Below are 20,081 nucleotides of genomic sequence, written 5' to 3'. Positions count from 1 at the left end.
GCGTACCTCCTCCCTCCTCTGTCTTGATTAGTAGCGCCATTAATATATTATATAATAAATAATAGATTAATTATTACCACATGCTCGTGTCAGTGATTTCATGTGGGAGTCCTACTTCTACCTACTTAATTAATTACATTTAGGTAGTTAATTAGGATAAATGCTGCATTACGCACCTCGTCTCCGCCCCCCGGCAAAATAATATATTTAGGTTGGATTGAAATTTGTTAGGATACCAAAAAAACTCTAAGCTATTACTACCAATATATTTCATTTTGTAGATTCAATATTATGTTTAATTAATGGTCTTATTTTTATTAATCTTTAATCACCAATTCTTAACTAATAATAAAAAATGAAACCTATTGATAACTCAAGGTATAAAGTAAAACTCTTGGTAATGTTGGGTGGATGTTAATAAATATTTTTATTCAAAAATGTCAAAATAATATCTTACAAGGTTTTCAGCTAATGAATTATTTGATTTCTTTTACTCAAAGAGTTGACAGAATAGATAGATTATTAGATAAAAAATTATTTTTTATACTCACTTGAAAATAAATGATGAATAGTCCATGTTTACAAAACTTTATTAAAAAAAAAAAAACTTCTTATCAATTATTATTCATCACCTCATACTCTACATCTTATGAAAATACTTCCATGCTCTATAAAAACCACTCTCACGTTTTATAAAAAAATTATGAATATAAAATGTGAAAATAAATAGTAGATAATACAAAATAAATCCTTAAAAAGAAAAGATGATGCCATTGTACTACCAGCTCTTTTACTTTTGGGCATGACTGTTAGTTTATGTTGTCTTTTCTTTTAAATATTTTAGAAAAACATACAAATTTAGTAATTTTTTAAAAAATATTTAAAAATAAATAAAATGTAATAACCGTCAAACACAGAAGGCAAATTAGCATTTAAAAAACAAAAATAGAAAAAAATAAAATAAAAAAATAGTCACACTCAGATCGACACCAGTGCTGCCGCCCGCATCTAAAGATTACTCCGACTTTCAAAACAACAAAATAGTCATTTCACTATTTTTAGCCACGCGTCGTATGTAATTTGCACCGTAACACGCCATTTATCACCTCATCAGATCACTCCACCCTCTCCCTCCTCTACGTATGAGGAGCACACGCAAGCACATTTGTTCTAGCTGTCTCTCACATTCTCTGCGAACTAAAGTAAAATAGCAAAGTGAAAATGCAATACAACTTGGGGAGATCGGGGACTGAAGGTGAGCCAGCTCTCGTACGGAGCGTGGGTGAGCTTCGGGAACCAGCTCGACGTCAAGGAGGCGAAGACGCTGCTCCAGTGCTGCCGCGACCACGACGTCAACTTCTTCGATAATGCCGAGGTCTACGCCATTGGCCGCGCCGAGGAGATTATGGGCCAAGCCATTCGGGAGCTCGGGTGGAAGCGCTCCGATATCGTCGTTTCCACCAAGATCTTCTAGGGCGGTTCGAGCCCCAACGACAAGGGTCTCTCCAGGAAGCACGTCGTCGAGGGGACCAAGGCCTCCCTCAAGCGTTTCGACATGGACTATATCGATGTCGTTTATTGCCACAGCCCAGACTCATCCACGCTGATTGAGGAGATCGTGAGGGAAATGAACTACGTGATCAAAAAGGGCTGGGCATTCTACTGGGGGACTAGCGAGTGGTCCGCCCTGTAGATCACAGAGGCTTGGGGGATCGCAGAGAGGTTGGATTTAGTGGGGCCGATCATCGAGCAGCCTGAGTGTAATTTATTGTCCCGTCACAAGGTCTGGCATTTTTTCATGTTAGTATGTATTTACATGTATTTTTTTTTAAGTTATGATTTAAATAGATTTTTTTAATATTTTTAAAAAATTAAATTTAGAATATCATTAAAAATATTTTAATAATTAAAAAGTAAAAAAAAATTAAAAAATACTTCATTAATCATGAAATAAAATAAAAAATATTTTTTATATTTTTTATTTTATTTCGTGATTAAGAAAATATTTTTTAATAACATTATGAATTTTTTTTTTAAAATATTTAAAAATTTTATATAAAAAAATTAGAAAATACACGCAATAAAATACACAGCTCCCACTGGGGCTCCCACCTCTAGCATTCTCTTTTTTTTATTTGCTGAATTGTTGCTTTTCGGAGTTCATACAACAATATATTTATTGGTTTTTGTAACACAACTGATAGATATGGAAAGAAATAGCAGGAGAAATGGAAAACGGTAATAGCTTTTTTCGAGGGAAAGCGCCTCCAAGAAACACACGGGAGAGAATAGGGTTTTTGATTAACTTTTTGATACCTCACATATTCCAGAAACTACCCTATAAAGACTTACGAATTGAGCCATACCAGGCCACTTACTACGGACTCAACAATTAAAAGGCTAATAATAAGACTCAGGCCCACGGCCCACTTAAAGAAGGACTTGACACTGAAATGAAAATAACAGACTCATAACTACTCACTAATCCAACTAAAAAGCCCACGGAGAAGCCCAGGCCCGCGACCCATGAGTGTGTCCTGCCGACAACTTCACTTCACTTAAACCACACACTTCACTTGCGCTTGTCTTTCGGTTTCTAGAAGTTACCTTAGAGATCTAGGGTTTGTCACTTGCTGCCGCTTCCCTTGACTACTGCCGCCCTACCACCTGCTCCTCCTCCTCCTCGGTAGGTGGTTGTTACATAGCCCCCCCGTTTAGAACACCTTGCCCGCAAGGTGGGGGAACTCGGTTTTGAGTTTTGTGTAACCTTCCCATGTTGCATCTCTGGCCTCTTGACCCTTCCATCGAACCAGTAGCTCCGCCCGAGCTTGGTTGCTGGTTTTAACCATGCGACAGCTCAATATTTCAGCTGGCTCTGGCCGAATCACTCCATTTTCCTCCACTGGAGGCAACGACAGGAGAGTTGTCACCTTGGATCCTAGCTTCTTTTTGAGTTGTGAAACATGGAAGGTGTTGTGAATCCGTGAGGAGCTTGGAAGATCCAACTTGTAGGCGACCTGTCCTACTCTCTGCAGAACCCGAAAGGGACCAAAAAACCGAGGAGATAGCTTGAGATTTTGTCTCTGCGCCACCGTGCTCTGCTGATAGGGCTGAAGCCTGAGGTATACTTCATCCCCTTCGATGAACTGCTGCTCTTTTCTTTTAAGGTCAAAATATTTTTTCATCCTAGCTTGTGCCGTCTGTAAATTGTGCTTGAGAAGTTGTGATATCTGATCCCTTGTTTTCAATGTGTGGTCCACTGTTTCAGCCCGTGCTGTCCCTGGTACATAGTTTAAAAGCCTCGGAGGCGTTTGGCCATACAGAGCCTCATAGGGAGTGATCCGTGTAGAGGAATGCTGAGTGGAATTGTACCACCACTCAGCTAGGGGTACCCACTTAGCCCAATCCTTAGGTCGATCTCCACTAAAACATCTTAGGTAGTTCTCAACAGTTTTGTTGACAGCTTTAGATTATCCGTCGGTTTGCGGGTGATAGGCTGTGCTTAGGGAGAGTTGAACCCCCTGCAATGAGAAAATCTCTTGCCAAAAATGGCTAGTAAATGTGCTATCTCGGTCAGACACAATGGATTATGGCAGACCATGTAACTTGAAGATGTGTTTGAAAAATAGATGAGCAATGTCCCTAGCGGTGTAGGGATGTTTGATCGGGATAAGGTGGTTGTATTTAGTTAGCCTGTCAACCACGACCCACAACGTGTTGAACCTTTGGGCGTTAGGTAACCCTTCCACAAAATCCATGGTTATGTGAGTCCATGGTTGTGTAGGCATAGGTAGTGGCTGCAGTAGCCCACTAGGGAGGGTGTTGTCGATTTTAACTCTTTGGCACACATCACAATTTCGAATAAAAGCCTTAACATCTCTCTTGAGGCCTTCCCAATAGAAATCCCTTCTCATACGATGGATGATCTTGTGATACCCCGAGTGGCCCCCCCACAGGCTACTGTGCGACAGTTCCAGCAGTCTATTCTTAAATTCCTCCTGTCGAGGGATATACAACCTGCCCTTATACATTAGGAGACCCTCCCTCATTGTGTACTTAGGGCCCAGCTTGCCCTCTGAAAATGACTTGGTCATGTTCTGCATCTGTGTATCCTCTTCACACGCTGCCCTTAAATCTTCCAGCCATTGGACACTAGGGAATGAAATCAACATCAATTCAGCCCCCCCCATCAACTTCCTTCCACGATAAGGCATTAGCAACTTTATTTTCCACTCTTTTTTTGTACTCCACTACAAAATCATAACCAAACAACTTAGTAATCCATTGTTGTTGCATAGGAGTTCCCACCTTTTAATCTCAAAGGTGCTTGAGACTCTGCTGGTCAGTCCGTACCACAAAGGCCTGGCCTAGTAGGTAATGCCGCCATTTAATGACTGAGGAAACCAAAGCAAATAGTTCCTTTTCATAAGTTGACATCATGAGAGCTCTTCCCTTTAGGGCTTGGCTGAAAAAGGCTAGAGGCCTGCCTTGTTGCATCAAAACAGCCCCAATAGTGTTGCCTGAGGCATCACTCTATAATGAATGGTTTTAAAAAATCTAGAAGAGCTAACACAGGGGGTTGGGTTACAGCCTCCTTTAGCTTGTTGAAAGCCAGCCGTGCTTCATCACTCCACTTGAAAGAATCCTTTTTTAACATTTGGGTTAAGGGAGAAGCAATTCCCCCATAGCCTTTTATGAACCGACGGTAATATCCCGTTAACCCCAAAAATCCCCTCAAGCCCTTAAGTGACTTGGGTAAGGACCGGTCTAACATGGCGTGTAGTTTTTCCGGATCTGCTCGCACTCCTTCCGCTGAAATCAGATGGCCCAAATAGGCTACTTCCTTACACCTGAAGTGGCACTTTGACCGCTTGGCGTACAGCTCATGTTGACGCAATATGTCAAGGGTGACATGGATGTGTTGTACGTGTTCTTCCACTAATTTGTTGTACACAAGAATATCATCAAAAAAGACAAGAATAAACTTTCTTAAATAGGGCCTAAATACCTTATTCATGAGGCTTTGGAAAGTGGAGGGTACATTAGTTAGCCCAAAAGGCATCACTAGGAATTCATAATGGCCCTTATGCATCCGAAATGCTGTTTTGGGAACATCCTCTGGTTTGACCCGGATTTGGTGGTAACCCGACCTCAAATCCAGCTTAGAAAAAATTATTGCTCCGTACAGTTCATCCATTAGCTCCTCCACCACTAGAATAGGATATTTATCCTTGATAGTGGCCTTATTTAGGCCCCGGTAGTCGACACAAAGTCTCCATGTACCATGCCTTACGGACCAGCAACACCGGGGATGAGTAAGGACTTTTACTAGGCTGTATGACCCCTGTGGAGAGAAGTTCCTGCACTATTTTTTCAATCTCTTCCTTTTGGTAGTATGGGTAACGGTATGGCCTTAGGGAAATGGGTTTAGTTCCGAGTAGTAAGTTAATGGCATGGTCATGAGTTCGGGATGGGGACAGTCCATTAGGTGATGAAAACACCTCGGGGAATTGCTGTAACAGTGGCTGTAACACTATTGGAACTTCTTCTACAGTTGTAGAGCTGCTGGTTTTGACCCCTTCCATTACTTGTAGTATAATGCCCTTTTTTTCTAACCCATCGAGCCTCTTAAAAGTTCCTTCTTCTATCATTTTAACTCCTGCCAGTCCATAGATGGATACCGACTTGCCTTGGTATTGAAATTGCATCACCAACTTCTCAAAGTTCCATAAAATGGACCCTAAGTCCTTTAGCCAATTAATTCCCAACACCATGTCGCGGCCCGCCAAAACCAGGACATGGACATCCACTGGGAAAACAGTTCCCTGGATTAACACATTAACCCCATTGCACTTGCCTTCACTAGGAAGTAATTCACCATTCGCCACTCTCACCTGCACCCTCACGTTGGTGTCAAGAGGAAGTTTATTTTTATTTATCACTGCTGGGTCCAAAAAACTATGAGTAGACCCTGTATCCACCAATATGGTCACCCATTGGTTGTAAAGTTTTCCTTTCACACGAATGGTTCTTGGGCCTTGAGATCCAGTGAGTGCATGGAGTGAAATTTCTGAGCTGTTTTGGGTCTCAACCAGGTCGGGTGGAGGTGGTTCCTCACTTGAGACATCATTAAATGACCTGTCCTCACAAGCCGCCATTGCCGAATCAACTTCTTGCAAGACATCTTCCAATACATACAACTTAGGCCTTTCACACTTATGGCCCAGGTGCCATTTTGAATCACAATAATAGCATAGTCCATTCTCCCTCCTCTCTTGCATTTGCTATTGGTTGATTTTCTGTATGGAAAATTAAGGTTTTGAAAATGGTTTATTGGCATATTGTGGGTTCTTTGGATGAGAAAGAGGTGGCTGGTTGGGGGTTTTGAGGATGCCTGGGCCTGGGGAGTAGTTATGGCTAAATCTGGTTGGGCTTTTCTTGATGATGCTGTTTTTTTCTTCTTGAATTTTGGCTAAACTGTAGGCTGAGTTTAAGTCAGGGGGTTGAACATTTTCACAGTCAACCGGATGTCATCGCTTAGTCCACTAATAAAACAACTGAGTTTGTAGGGATCTGTCAATGCCTTTAATTTATTAGCTAAGGTTTCAAACCTTACTTTATAGTCCTCTACCGTCCCATTTTGTCAAGGCCTCCATAGGGTCATCATACACACTAGGGCCAAATCTTACTAATAATGCATTAATAAATGCCTCCCAATCTGGAATATGTCCAGATTCTTCCATTCCTTGGAACCAAGGGAGGGCCTTACCCTCCATGTGAAATGAGACAAGTCTGAGTTTGTGTTGTGGTAGTGTATTATGTAAAGAAAAAAAACTGATTCACCTTGTAAATCCAACTTGCAGGATCCTCTCCATAAAACACCGAAAAATCAAGTCGGATGGTGCGAGCTTGGACCTCGCCATGTGGACGTTGAGGGTTTGAATCCTCCTGATTCTGAACATTGGAAGAAGAGTCTCCACTGCTGTTCCTCCGCTGCATTACCACATTCAAGATTGCTAGTTGTTGTATAACTGCCTCAAGTTGTCCTTTAATGGCTGTTACCTCTGTACCCAGCCCTACTATTGTTTTTTGTACAGCATTAAGACCTTCATGTAACTGAGTCATTCTTGTGCCATCAACCATGTTTGAATTTTTGAAGTAACAGAGAATCGGTGTCTGCTGATACCAATTTGTAACACAACTGATAGATATGGAAAGAAATAGCAGGAGAAATGGAAAACGGTAATAGCTTTCTTCGAGGGAAAGCGCCTCCAGGAAACGCACGAGAGAGAATAGGGTTTTTGATTAACTTTTTGATATCTCAAATATTTCAGGAACTACCCTATAAAGACTTACGAAGGGGCCATACCAGGCCACTTACAATGGACTCAACAATTAAAAAGCTAATAATAAGACTCAGGCCCACGGCCCATTTAAAGAAGGACTTGACACTGAAATGAAAATAACAGAATCATAACTACTCACTAATCCAACTAAGAAGCCCATGGAGAAGCCCAGGCACGCGACCCATGCGTGTGTCCTGCCGACAACTTCACTTCACTTAAACCACACACTTCACTTGCACTTGTCTTTCGGTTTCCAGAAGTTACCTTAGAGATCTAGGGTTTGTCACTTGCTGCCGCTTCCCTTGACTACTGCCGCCCTACCACCTGCTCCTCCTCCTCCTCGATAGGTGGTTGTTACAGTTTTCCTATTTGTATGAAATGCGTTGTTGTTTTCGAGGGAATAGAACTCGATGTGATATTTTTTATTTAATTGATGCTCAGTGATCATGGTAGTTTGGGTAGTAGATCATTGACAAATGCAGTCCTGAATGTTTTTTTTTTAATTTTTAAACTTAATAATTAAGAAAGTATTTTTTTAATAATATTGTAAATTTTTTTATTTTTTTAAATATTTATAATAATTAAAAAAATATATGAAATAACAGAAATAAAAAATAAAAAAATACCTTTTACGTTTTTGATGGATTTTCGAGCTATCATTTTCGTAATACTCAATTATTATTTATTATTTTAGTATTATTTTTATTGACTTCATTGAATATTCCTTACTGCAATCACTGGGCTTGGTTAAAGTTTTGTCGGATCTTGTAGCTTCAATAGAGGGACAACATTAATTCTTTACTTACCATAGAGGAACGACGGCTCGCCAACGTTTTAGTTCCTAGGTTTTACCCCAGAGGCGGAAAATTTTTACCCTCAAGTATTGGCCTTTTCTTGTATGGTGTTTCCTTTATCGAAAAGTTTCTGCTTTGAGTCATAAGCAATGGATTATGGAGCAGTTGCAGCAATATGTACATAAAGCTACATGTACTTTTTATCAGTGAAATAAGAATTTTATTGACAAGGACTTAGGCATAGTGGAAGTTCACGGGACATATATACGAGAACAACAACTAAGCATCCTGAGTGTATGCCACATGCATTTATCTATAAATAACTGAGCTTTGTTTATGATTTCATTCTGAATTGCTACAGGTTGAGTCTGAGTACGTTCCTCTGTACACCGACTACAGCCTGGGTCTTACCACATGGAGCCTGCTTGCTTATGGAGTGCTCACTGGAAAATACAACAAGAAAGTTGTACCCCCCGATAGCCAGTTTGCATTGGAAAATTACAAGGTAAGTTTCTTCTGGATTGTATTGTTCTGTTCTCTCTTTCATGACTTGGTTTTCTATATTCCCAACAACATGTTTGTTCACTTCTAGCATTATTACCACTCTGCTTTCATATCGTTTTTTACCTCATTATTGAATGCTGATTTAGGTTGTGGATTCAATTTCTTACTGTTTCTTGTTGGCTGAACTTTCAAAAATAAATATGAGTATAGTCATGTAGCATGTGTGGTGGATCAAAATTGATTCTGAGAGCTGTGCCTCTATGATATCTACGTTTATGCAAGAAATAAATGAACTTCACCATCAGCATGTATGTATAATATGTGCTGCTAATTGACCAAGAGTTATTTTTTGGCCATTGGGGGGGGGGGGGGTCGGGGGGTTTATGCGGGTTTAGTTACAAAGTATTTTCATTTTGTGAAGCTTCCCAGCTTTTGTTCCTATTCCGTACAAAGCTGTCAAGCTCAATAGGGTGCAGGTACTTGTTTGATGGGAGTCCGTACAACTTTTTCTCTCCGATGAGTTTTACATGTGGATAGTGAGTTTAGGTGAGATCAAGTATAAGGGGAGTCCTAAAAAAGTTAGCTATTAAATCAAAAGACTTTGTTTTGATTAGGGAGGGAGGCTCCTTGATCATTACAGAGAGAAGTTGGAAGGTGTTGAAGGAGATATATCTGGGGAAAACAATGGTACACTGGCTTATTAGAGTATTGGAGGAATGCCTGAGGGGTGGGATGAAGGAGATGTATGCTACGATAAGGGAAGGTGGTAGAAGTTTGATAGCATAGAGGTGCTCAAATACTCGTGGCAGATATATGGCATTGGTGGAATATGGTGGGGGTAAAAGGCATAACTTTATCTTCATTTCAGAAGACGTGGAGGGGAGGGGCTGGAGGAGGTTGGCAGATGTGATGAAGGACCTTATCTCGGAGGAAAAAAGGTGTCAAACATAATGGAGGTGGAATTATGCAGAGATTACCGGGGATGAAGTTCAATACACAGCATCAGTCGTACAAGGAGGCGTTGGTGCAGTCCTAAGAACAACATAGGGGTGGAGGCACTAGCAGTAGGGCAACTCATGGTAATGGCCAGAAGCCAGTAATGATTCCTAAGCCAGTAATGATTCCTAAGCCCTCGGGTACAGTATGTATGCAGAGGGAAGGAGGTGGTGGCAAGTCCTTTGATGGCTTGTCGAAGAGAGGTGTGCATGCTACCTTACAAAACATGCAAACACAGGTGGAGGCATTATAGGAGTAAATCAGTTTATTGTTACGGTGTGTTGAGGAAGATGAGGAGGTGGACTTGGGCTTGGACCACAAGATAGATCAGGGATGTGGGCAAGCTGAAGTCGTGGGCTTATCGGATGGTAAGGGCTGAACTGAAGGGCCTAAGGGCTAGGTTTGTGGGCCACAACCCACGGGCCTTGTCAAGGGCAAATTCAAAGCAAGAGCCCAGCTCCTTTGGAGAATTGGAGAGGGAGGAGAGGCTGGCTCCTTTATCGGCGGGAGGCTGCAGGATGCGCTAGCGGAGAAGATCTTGATAGTCTCGTCCTTGGTTGAGAAGTGGACGATGATGAAGACGACGACGTTGGAAGAGGTTGAATCTGATCCTACGGTTGTTGCACAAATGAGTGTCGATATTCATTTAGTCCCAACAAGGACAGACAAGGCCAACAGACAGAGGTGAAGAGCCCCCTTTTGAGATTCAGCCGACAGCTTCGCCTGCGAGTGACTTTTACCCACTGGATGTAGCCCGTGTGCTATATTCAGAATCTGGGAGCGACCTGGGGGGTCGGGGGGAGTCCGTGGGGCCTTCAAGGATACTAGTTGTTACAAGGGACTCCTCTGAGTGAGGGGAAAGGCCTATCTGTATTGAGAAAAATCTGGAAGTGCCGATGAAGACACAGTGGGCACCCAGGGATGCGATTGACATGAGGGGGGGGATCCGATTCCACTACAATACCTACTGCCAAATTAGTCCAGTGTTTTTGACTGGGTGTTTCATAAGGTAAGGAAATCCAACATTGTGTAGGAATTGAGTGTGCAGGTTTTGAGGAACAATTTATGGCTTTGCTAACCGCCATTGAAATGGGACATGGTCAGTTAAAGAAATCAGATTCTAAAAAAACAATGGGAACTAAAGAGGCTAACATGGTCTCTAAATTATGAAGGTAGCTCTCTCCCTATAGGAAGTTTCTCAGAAGGCTGAATAAGTGGCAGAGCTAGATAAGGTTATGTTATTGGAGGAGATCTCCTGAGGCGAAAAATCAAGAGCATTGTGATTGAAAGGACATCAAAGTACAAAGTTCTTCCATAGAGTGGTCAGCTCTCATTGGAGAACTAACAACATTGAGATGTTGAAAACAGATGGCAGGGACTGTGTGGAACCTCCTGTGATTAGGAAGCATGTTACTGACTTTTTGAACAATTGCTTTGTGAGCAGATGGGATGGTGACCAAAACTCGATGCACTAGCTTTTGAGTCAATTGATACACAGCAAGCCTCGTGGTTGGAGAGGCCCTTTAACAAGATGGAAGTTCATAGTGAGTGGTAAGAACAATGGTCAAAGATAAAGCACTTGGCCTAGATGGTTTTTCCATGGGATATTTTTAGACATGTTAGGATGTGGTGAGGGAGGATCTAATGAGAGTGTTGTATGAATTCTCTTTGATTGGGAAGTTTGAGAAAAGCCTCAACGCCACATTCATCGCACTTATTCCGAAAAAGCTTAGGGCATCGGAGGTGAAGGATTACCGGCCCATTAGCCTTGTGAATGGGGTGTATAAAATCATATAGAAGGTGCTCGCAAATCACCTAGGGGAGGCCTTGGGGAGGATTGTTACAAAACCCCAAAATGCATTTGTGGAAGGTAGAAAAATTTTGGACTCAGCTCTCATTGCCAATGAATGTCTAGACAATAGGCTAAAATCTGAACAATCAGGGATTCTATGCAAATTAGATATGGAGAAGGCATATGATCATGTTAATTGAGAGTTCCTACTTTATTTGCTTGGGAGTTGTGGGTTTGGGGAGAAATGGTGCTCGTGGATTACATGGTGTATCTCGATGGCGAAGTTTTTAGTCTTGGTGAATGGTAGTCCGAATGGTTTCTTTAACAGCTCCCGAGGTCTAAGACAAAGGGATCCTTTATCCCCACTTCTATTTGTCATTGTTATAGAGGCGCTTAGCAGAATGATTTTAGCTTTGGTGAACAATGGATTTATTGATGGCTTCTTGGTTAGAAATCCTACTAGGGGCTCCATTATTATATCATACTTATTGTTTACAGATGATACACTGATCTTTTGTGAGGCAGAACAAAACCAAATTCAAGCATTGAAGGCATTATTACTCTGTTTTGAAGCGGTATCAGGGTTGAAAGTGAATTATCATAAATCAGAGTTGGTACTAGTGAGTAATGTTGGCAATGTCCGGCAGTTGGCTAATACCCTTGGATGTAAGGTTTCCTTTCTCCCTATGAATTACCTTGGTTTTCCCTTGGGGCCAGCTACAAGGTCTATATCAATTTAGGATACAATTATTGAGAAGATTGAATGCAGATTGGTAGGTTGGAAAAGATTGTATCTTTCGAAAGGTGACAAGATCACTCTAATCAAAAGTACTCTTTCTTATTTGCCAACTTACTTTTTATTTGTATTCCCAATCCCAACAAGTGTGGCGAAATGCATCAAGAAACTTTATTGTGATTTTCTGTGGAATAGGTTTGGAGATGAATTCAAGTTTCACCTAGTCAATCGGGATAAGGTTTGGAGTTTGGAAACACATTAGAGAAGGGTGGGGAATTTTTGTTAGGCACACTTGCTGGTGTTGGGTAATGGTTCTAAAATAAAATTTTGGACTGACCATTGGTGTGGAGATTATGCTCTAAAGGATTCTTCCCTTCAATTTTTAGAATTACATGTGAGAAAGATGCATCAGTGACTGATTGTATGGAGTTCTCTGTGGACCCAATTCAATGGAACGTGAATTTCACAAGGGCAGCTCAAGATTGGGAAGTTGGCAGCATTGAGGAGTTTTTTGGTCTTCTATACACCATGATACCGAGAACACAAGGCGCTAACACGATATGGTGGATACCCACCGGTAAAGGTATATTCTCAGTTCGCTCTTTTTATAAGATCCTCACACAACCATAGAACACAAATTCCCATGGAAAAGGATTTGGTGAAATAAGACGCCTCCTAAAGTGGCATTTTTTGTGTGGGTAGCAACATTGGGTAAGATCTTGATTTTGGACAACTTACAGAAACAAAGGGTGATCATAGTAGAGTGGTGTTGCATGTACAGGAAAAATGGTGATACTGTGGATCACTTGCTGTTGCATTGTAAGGTCGCTAGAATGTTATGGAATTAAGTGTTTAACAGGTTAGATCTTGCTTGGGTGATGCCTACCACAGTACAGTGATTGAGCTCATGGCCACTTGGACCAATGTATGAGGTCTCCCACAAATCTCAGCAATGTGGAAAATGGTTCTGATATGTATTTTGTGGTGCCTATGTAAGACGCGAAATGACCAGACGTTTAAAGACAAAGAGCGTTCATTGGAAAAACTTAGATTATTTTTTGTCAGCACTCTTTTTCTATAGGCCACAGCTGTGGATTTTCGTGGCCTCAATTTTCATGATTTTCTAGTTTCTATTTCCTCTTCCTAAATAGGTGTAATACACCGCATTTTGGTGTATTTTATTTTTATGAAGGATTTTGTTTATTATTAACTTAAATATTAATTCTCTTGTTTTAAATTTATCAGATTTCTTGTTACATTTATATTATAATTTTTTAGTTGTGAAATTTATTTGGCTCTTAAATTATTTTATTGTGCCTTTTTCTTTTGTTGGACCCTTCTATTTTCGGACTGGGTCTTTTTGTGTGTGTGTGTTTATTTATTTATTTATTTATTTTTCTTCTTCTTTTGAGCCCAACCCAATTTTGGTCCCCAGCCCAACCCGTGAGCTTTCAACCCAGCCCACTAAATTCCGCCCCCCCCAAACGGCGTCGTTTTGGGTCCAGCCCTTTGGGCTTCATCTCTTCTTTTCTTCTCCTTCTTTCTCCTGCGCCGTGGCTTCTTCACCTCATGTCCGTTCCAGTCTTCATCCCCTTTTTGCAATACGTTCAGCTGCTACTTCTTTTCTTCTCCTCCATTTTATTTTGTTCCTTTCTTTCGTTTTCTTTTCTTTTCTTCAGTGGGTTGCCGTCTGCTGCGTCTCTTCTTCCTCTCCATTTTCATTTTCAGTTCTTCCTCTGTAAGTCAGCAAACGTCGCCCCTCATTCCTCCATTTTCGACTGGTAATGGTTCCATTTACATCTCTTAAATTTTCAATTTCAATTTTGCTGTAAAATTGTGCAGATCTCTTCCTCTAAGCATTTGCTGATCTTTTGCTGTTCTTTTGCTGTAAAACCGTGCAGATCTTTTGCTGTTCTTTCTCTTAATTTTCCTAGTAATTTCGTGGCTCATGCTTGTGATTTATTTCCATAGCTTTCCCTTTTTGGTTTGGTCATTCACTGCCCTGTTGTGTTTTACTTTTGCCGTGCCCTGTTTTTGCCATAAAACCTTAAGCTTCACTCGTATCTTGGTGAGTTTGGTGCTTGCCGTGAGTGTGTGTTCTGCTATTACTTGTTGCCTCTCGGTTTCCCTTGAGTAAGTCTTTGTCGTTGCTCATCTCTTGACTTTCTTGTCTTGTGGTAGTTTAAGAAAGAAATATACATATGTTTGTGGTTCTCGGTTACTCAAATAATATTAGGTGTTTTACCAATTTGCTTTCTTTGGAACATATGAGTTAATATTATGCTCATTGAATCTGAAAGCTTGGGTTTTGTTTTTGCGTGGGTTATAGTCTATTTTGGGCACATATGTTTGGGCTTATAAGCTAAACCAATGTACTGGTGCTTTAAACAAAATATTTACAAGTTGATCTTGCTGTAGTTTTTATATGTTAAATTCACTTTGTATGAGTTTTGTTTTAAATACAAATTGAATAAATATTTGAAAGATATTATAAGTATTAATATTTTTAGAAGTACATAGTGGTGTAGGATTTCCATTTTGAACTCTTTAAAGAGATACTAATTAGTCTATTTTCTTTTATTAAATGAAATATTTGACCTCCTACTTTAATCAATTTTGTTTTAATGAGCCTGTAAACCAGATATGTATTTTACGACATAATTGTATCTATTACTAATATTATTATGCAATTTTAGAAATATTATGAGTTTATAATTAAGTGGATATTAATGAATTTAGAAAATGTGCCGATATTTTAGGATTACGTGAAGTTAGGTTTTTGAAAAATTCAAATAGGTTATTTTAGCATTTTAGGCTTAAATATTGAAATATGTGTTCGATTGGAAATTTATGAGAATTTCATGGTTATTTTTCATAGGTGACGATTAATTATTGTTCGACATTTTGAGGAAAATTTCGAAAAAGCTAAGAAGTCCAGGTAAGTGAGGTTCCTATGCTAGATCTTAATGAATTATTTGAGACTGAGGTTGATTTTCTGAAAAGTTTGCATATTTTTTGTAGTGAAATGAGAACTTGGAAAAAACAAAACCAACCTCGGTCGTTTATTTGCATACTCATGAAATCTGTACGAAAAAGAGAAAAATAATTTCTGACATGCATTGTGTAGACATGAGCTAAATTTTTGTCATGCTATCTCTGAAATCTGAAAAAGAAACTATAATGAGAATATGAAAAATTGTGCATTGATTAAAAAGATGCTCCGACTTTTGTTTTCAATATGTAAGAATGATCTGAATTTCAATATACTGTTTTGATATGATGTGGTATCTGAAAAACCTTTGGCATGACTTGCTGATTCTGTTCTGACTCTGTTTCTGATTCTGTTTTGCTCTGATATGTGGCCCTGTCATGGGATAGAAAAATGACCTCTGGCCCTGTCACGGGATAGAATAGTGACCTCTGGCCCTGTCACGGGATACAATAGTGACCTCTGGCCCTACCACAGGATATAATAGTGGATTTCTGTTCTGAGTGCAATCGCTTTGTTATTCATGGTGATTTATGTTCTGCTTGGTTTTTCGCAGAATGCACAACCCTACCACGGGGGTTAAACATGGCTTCTGTTATGTTCTGATATGATAAGATGAAAATGTTCAGTCATGTTATGCCAAAGAAGTCTTTGAATATGAAAAGTTGTTTTCTGAATATGAAATGTTTGAAATATCGCTCTAGATTCTTGATAGAATGTATTTTTGAGATATGCATATTGAAATGTTTTGTTTCTGCATTCTGAACTCTGTGAAAATGCTCATGTTTACATACTAGCATATGTTCTCTGCTTACTGAGTTGTTGATAACTCACCCCCACTTGTCTCCAATATTTTTCAGATGATTTTTGGGATATTTCAGCTGAGGATCAGGACTACGAAGAATTGGGTGAGATGACTTTAGAATAGTGGATTAAGAATAGAACGCTTTCGATGAGTATTGGTGATTTTGATAATTATGTGGTTGGTTTAAGTGATATGTTGAGAAGTTGTGAATTTTTGGGATTACTGTATTGAGGATTTTATATACGGGTATGTGTGGTTATTTAAATTTAAAGTGTTTACGTTTGATTTGGAGCTTTTGGAAATATATTAGCAATGTTAGAGTTAATTATCAAGTAACATGAGTTAACTCTCCGGACTTTCGGGGACGGGGAGTTACAATAGGTGTTACCTTTTATATGCCATATTGTGTACTTGGGCTATGCTTATTCATATCAATATAATTATTTACTTATATAAAAAAAAATTATGGCTTCTTTTAGGATGAGTGATATTTACTTTTCATCAGTGTTCTGCACAGTTAAACTAAAATATCACCCTTTTCCTGGGAGAAAAGAAAGAAGGGTAGAATGCAAAGCTGTTGCTTTTTCCTTGTAGAATCTCGCTAATAGGTCATTGGTTGATGACGTGCTGAAAAAAGTTGAAGGTCTGAAGCCAATCGCGAATGAACTTGGAGTTCCATTATTTCAGCTTGCAATTGCATGGTGTGCCGTGAATCCGAATGTTTCTTCTGTTATTACTGGAGCAACAAAGGAATCTCAGGTGAGATCTGAAGTGTTCACGTGTTTGAAACCGTACTTTGTTGGATGAAGTGACATTTACTTTCATATGGGTTTTGTTTGCTTATTGTTTGGTTTGCATATTATCATACGTAGTTGGTATATTTCATGAACTGCACTTTCAACCTAATTGTGATTTTTAGGGATTACACTGTCTATATAAATACATCTTATAGAGACAACTTTTATGGTTATTATTTTCTGGAGAAATTATGTTTCTTATCAAAATATTATTTTCTGGAGAGAATAAGAACAGAATGAGCTTTTCAGAGAGAATGCCATAGTGTTTTGTTTGTGAGAAGATCAGAGAGAATTGCATCAATATGATAAAACACCGTTATTGGAGCTCAAGGATTAGGTTCCTCACCAGATCTGAAGGGCTTTAGTTTGTGCTTGAATCATATCAGAAATACAAACCTCACCGTGTATAATTCTTTCACTTTCACTTGAGATTGGAAGTACAAGTATTGTAATTTAAAATGTTGTGAACGTGGTCATGAAGCACACCTTGGATTTGGAGCATGGTATTGTCAAAAGGGAAGCAATATTCATGGACCATGGTTGTATCGAACTTTGTGCTAGGTGAATGGTACAACATTAAGATTATGGTGTGGCGGTTTACATGTTCTGTAAATTTTATAGGGAAATGATTTGTACATCTTAAGATATACAAGCCTTGTGCACTTCTTTTGAAAAAATATGCAAACTTGGGATCCATATGAATAAATCTACTTTTCATGGTGTACACCACTTTTAAGGGAGTGCATAGAACTTGCACATCTTAGGAGACTGTATATAGCATTACTCATTTTAATACTTATTTTCTTTATAGCGAATTCCATGTTGACTAGATAAAGTATCCAAGGCATTTCTCCCATTTTGGGTTTTTCTCGTTAGCAAAAGCATTGTATTTTGTGTGTGATTGGTTCATATATAGCTGATCATCATATTCTGTGTGTATTGATATGAGATGATTACCAAAGTTGTCACTTTTGTTCACACACAGTATATCCATATGTTTGATAGATGGAACAGTAAGAGTTATATCAAAAGCAACATCATAATAGTTCTAAATTGGTATAATTGGTCATTTTGACCTATTGATCACCCTCTATGGTATTACCATAGATCCGAAATGAACGCTTATCATTCAAATTTATTAAAGAAGACTAGTAAATCATGATGTTACTATATTGTGCTCCAAGGTGTCCAATTTGTTTTCATGCTTGGTGCATGTTGCCATAACTCTCTAATTGGGGATTTCCTTTACTTTTATATTACTCCCAGTGCATTTTGAAAAGGGCTTTGTGTGTCTTCTGTGAAAGACCTTTCACTGTGGTTTGCCTCCAAAATTTCTCCTCGGTTTAGAGCTCGTTTGGATACTTGGAGTATCCTAAAATTCTATGAATAGTAGTGAAATGATTTAAGTGCACTTTGGGATAGGAGAGAGAAAAAAGTTGAATTAAAATATTACAAAGTTAAAAAATAATATGATTTTTAATATGATTTTTGTTTTGTTTTGAAGTTTGTAAAAATTGTATTGGTTTTTATGTTTGGATAATTATTAGATGAAAAAGTTAAATATTTGAAATTAAAAAGTGTTTTGTATTTGAGTGATGTTTGGAAATGAAATTATAATGAGTTTTGAGAATTTTTAGAATTTTGTGTCTTATCTCTATGTCCAAACACCCCTTAATCGTTAATTTTCCACTGTACTTTTGCTGTTTATTTATGTGGTATTTTACTTTTCTTTCCTTTCATACATGTTTCGTTACAACTCTCATTCCAATCTATCGATAGAGTTATGTGTTAAAACTTAGAAGTCCCTTCCAAAGAGGTGGCACTGGGTTGCTTTAAAATATTATGTATTAAAAGCTTTACTGAAAATGCATGTATAGCTTCGGTTCTAAAAGGAAAAGTCCATTTTGACTCCCTTTTTCCAGATTTGACTCAAGGGGGTGGGAACTTCGGCTCCTCCCCTCTTTCTCTTTCTCTCTACTCTCCAGACCCTCTGTGTAGTGCTCTATTTTGTTTTTTTGTTGTATTTTGCAGGCTAAATAAGGGAGAAAGGCGGATTTAGATCTTCCAGCAAACATAGATCAGCATGCGCCTCTCCATGGCGTTGCCCAGCCGCCGATCTTCAAGACTACCGAAGGCGACGCCAAATGGAGCGGCGAGTTGCTCGCACGCGCAACCAGAAGATATTAGAGACGTTTGGCGAGTGGCTCTCTTGCTCCGCCAGGAGGCCCTCTGTTGTCGTCACGCGCGGCGCCACTGGGTTCTGTGAGTCTGGATCCTCCAAGATCGGTTGACATTTTTCTCCCAGGGTGGCGCATGTTCTGCACACGCCACCGCAGCCGTTGGGAGCAGTCTTTGTGTCCGTGGTTGTAGCAGTTTTTCTTTGTATTTTATTTTGTGTCCTGTTCTTCTTTTATTGTAATAAAAATCCAAAAAAAAAAAAATTTTTGTCCCTTAGACTTAGGTCTTTAGAGATCTGTAGTCTAAACTAGACCATGTCAGCCACGAAAGTGTGCTGGCTATTAACGTTTGTAATTGACTTTTTCAGTCATATTTATATGTTCACTTTTATGAATGAAATGTGATCCTTATTCTTAAAAAAAAAAAAAAAAGCATAAAAAAAATGTTGGACCGAGTTTCATAGCTAATTAATGAGAGCTGTTTTCCCTCTGTAGATTCAAGAGAACATGAAAGCCATTGATGTCATCCCTCTGCAGACTCCAGTCGTGATGGAAAGGATTGAGGCTGTTGTTCAAAGCAAGCCAAAGCGTCCAGATTCATATTGGTGAAACAATATATCCAACAGCTCCTCTTTTCTGCACATTGCGTTGGTAGACTCCATCGTTACAGATTCATCGCTTAGTTTCTCATAGTTAAAAAAAAAAAAGTACAACTCCGAACAACTCTGAGATTTCATGCATACCTGGTCTTTTTTTTCCTCTTTCGGTTTGTTTTTAGGTGTTGGGTGCAAAATATGTTTGTTGCTAAAAGCACTGTCTTGATTATTTCTGCCTACGTATTTTTTTTTTAATTAATGTTTTTGTCATAGCCACTGTGTTGATTGTTGGAGCCTGGAGGCAATAGAATCACAGAATAGTAATATGTTATTTGCAAACTTATGCAAGCAAATCGGCCCGTGGTCTGGCTTTCGCCGTCCAATTTTCTATGCACTTGCATACCCTCGATCGGCATGTATCACTTTGCTCCTACGGGGGTTTCAAGGACTCCATTTTTTTTCAATTATTCGAAGTTGGTTGATTTTTCCTCCCTGTTGCCTATGCACATGCACATTATTATTATTATTATTATTATTATTATTAGTAGT

The 20,081-nt window shown here is 39.2% G+C and overlaps 1 long non-coding RNA gene and 1 pseudogene across 1 annotated transcript; both read left to right on the top strand.

Annotated features, from left to right (window-relative positions):
• The first annotated feature begins 1,206 nt into the window (after positions 1–1,206).
• LOC121234301 lies at positions 1,207–19,630 on the top strand (annotated as a pseudogene).
• Positions 14,081–16,244, top strand: LOC121234306. The gene is made up of 2 exons (XR_005934365.1): positions 14,081–14,301; positions 16,018–16,244. It is a non-coding gene; the product is annotated as an uncharacterized LOC121234306 (long non-coding RNA).
• Positions 19,631–20,081: the final 451 nt, after the last annotated feature.

This window comes from Juglans microcarpa x Juglans regia, chromosome 1D (genome assembly GCF_004785595.1).
Source record: "Juglans microcarpa x Juglans regia isolate MS1-56 chromosome 1D, Jm3101_v1.0, whole genome shotgun sequence".
Taxonomy (NCBI): Eukaryota; Viridiplantae; Streptophyta; class Magnoliopsida; order Fagales; family Juglandaceae; genus Juglans; species Juglans microcarpa x Juglans regia.
Note: the sequence above shows the minus strand (reverse complement) of the source record. Positions and strands in the feature narration are given on the sequence as shown.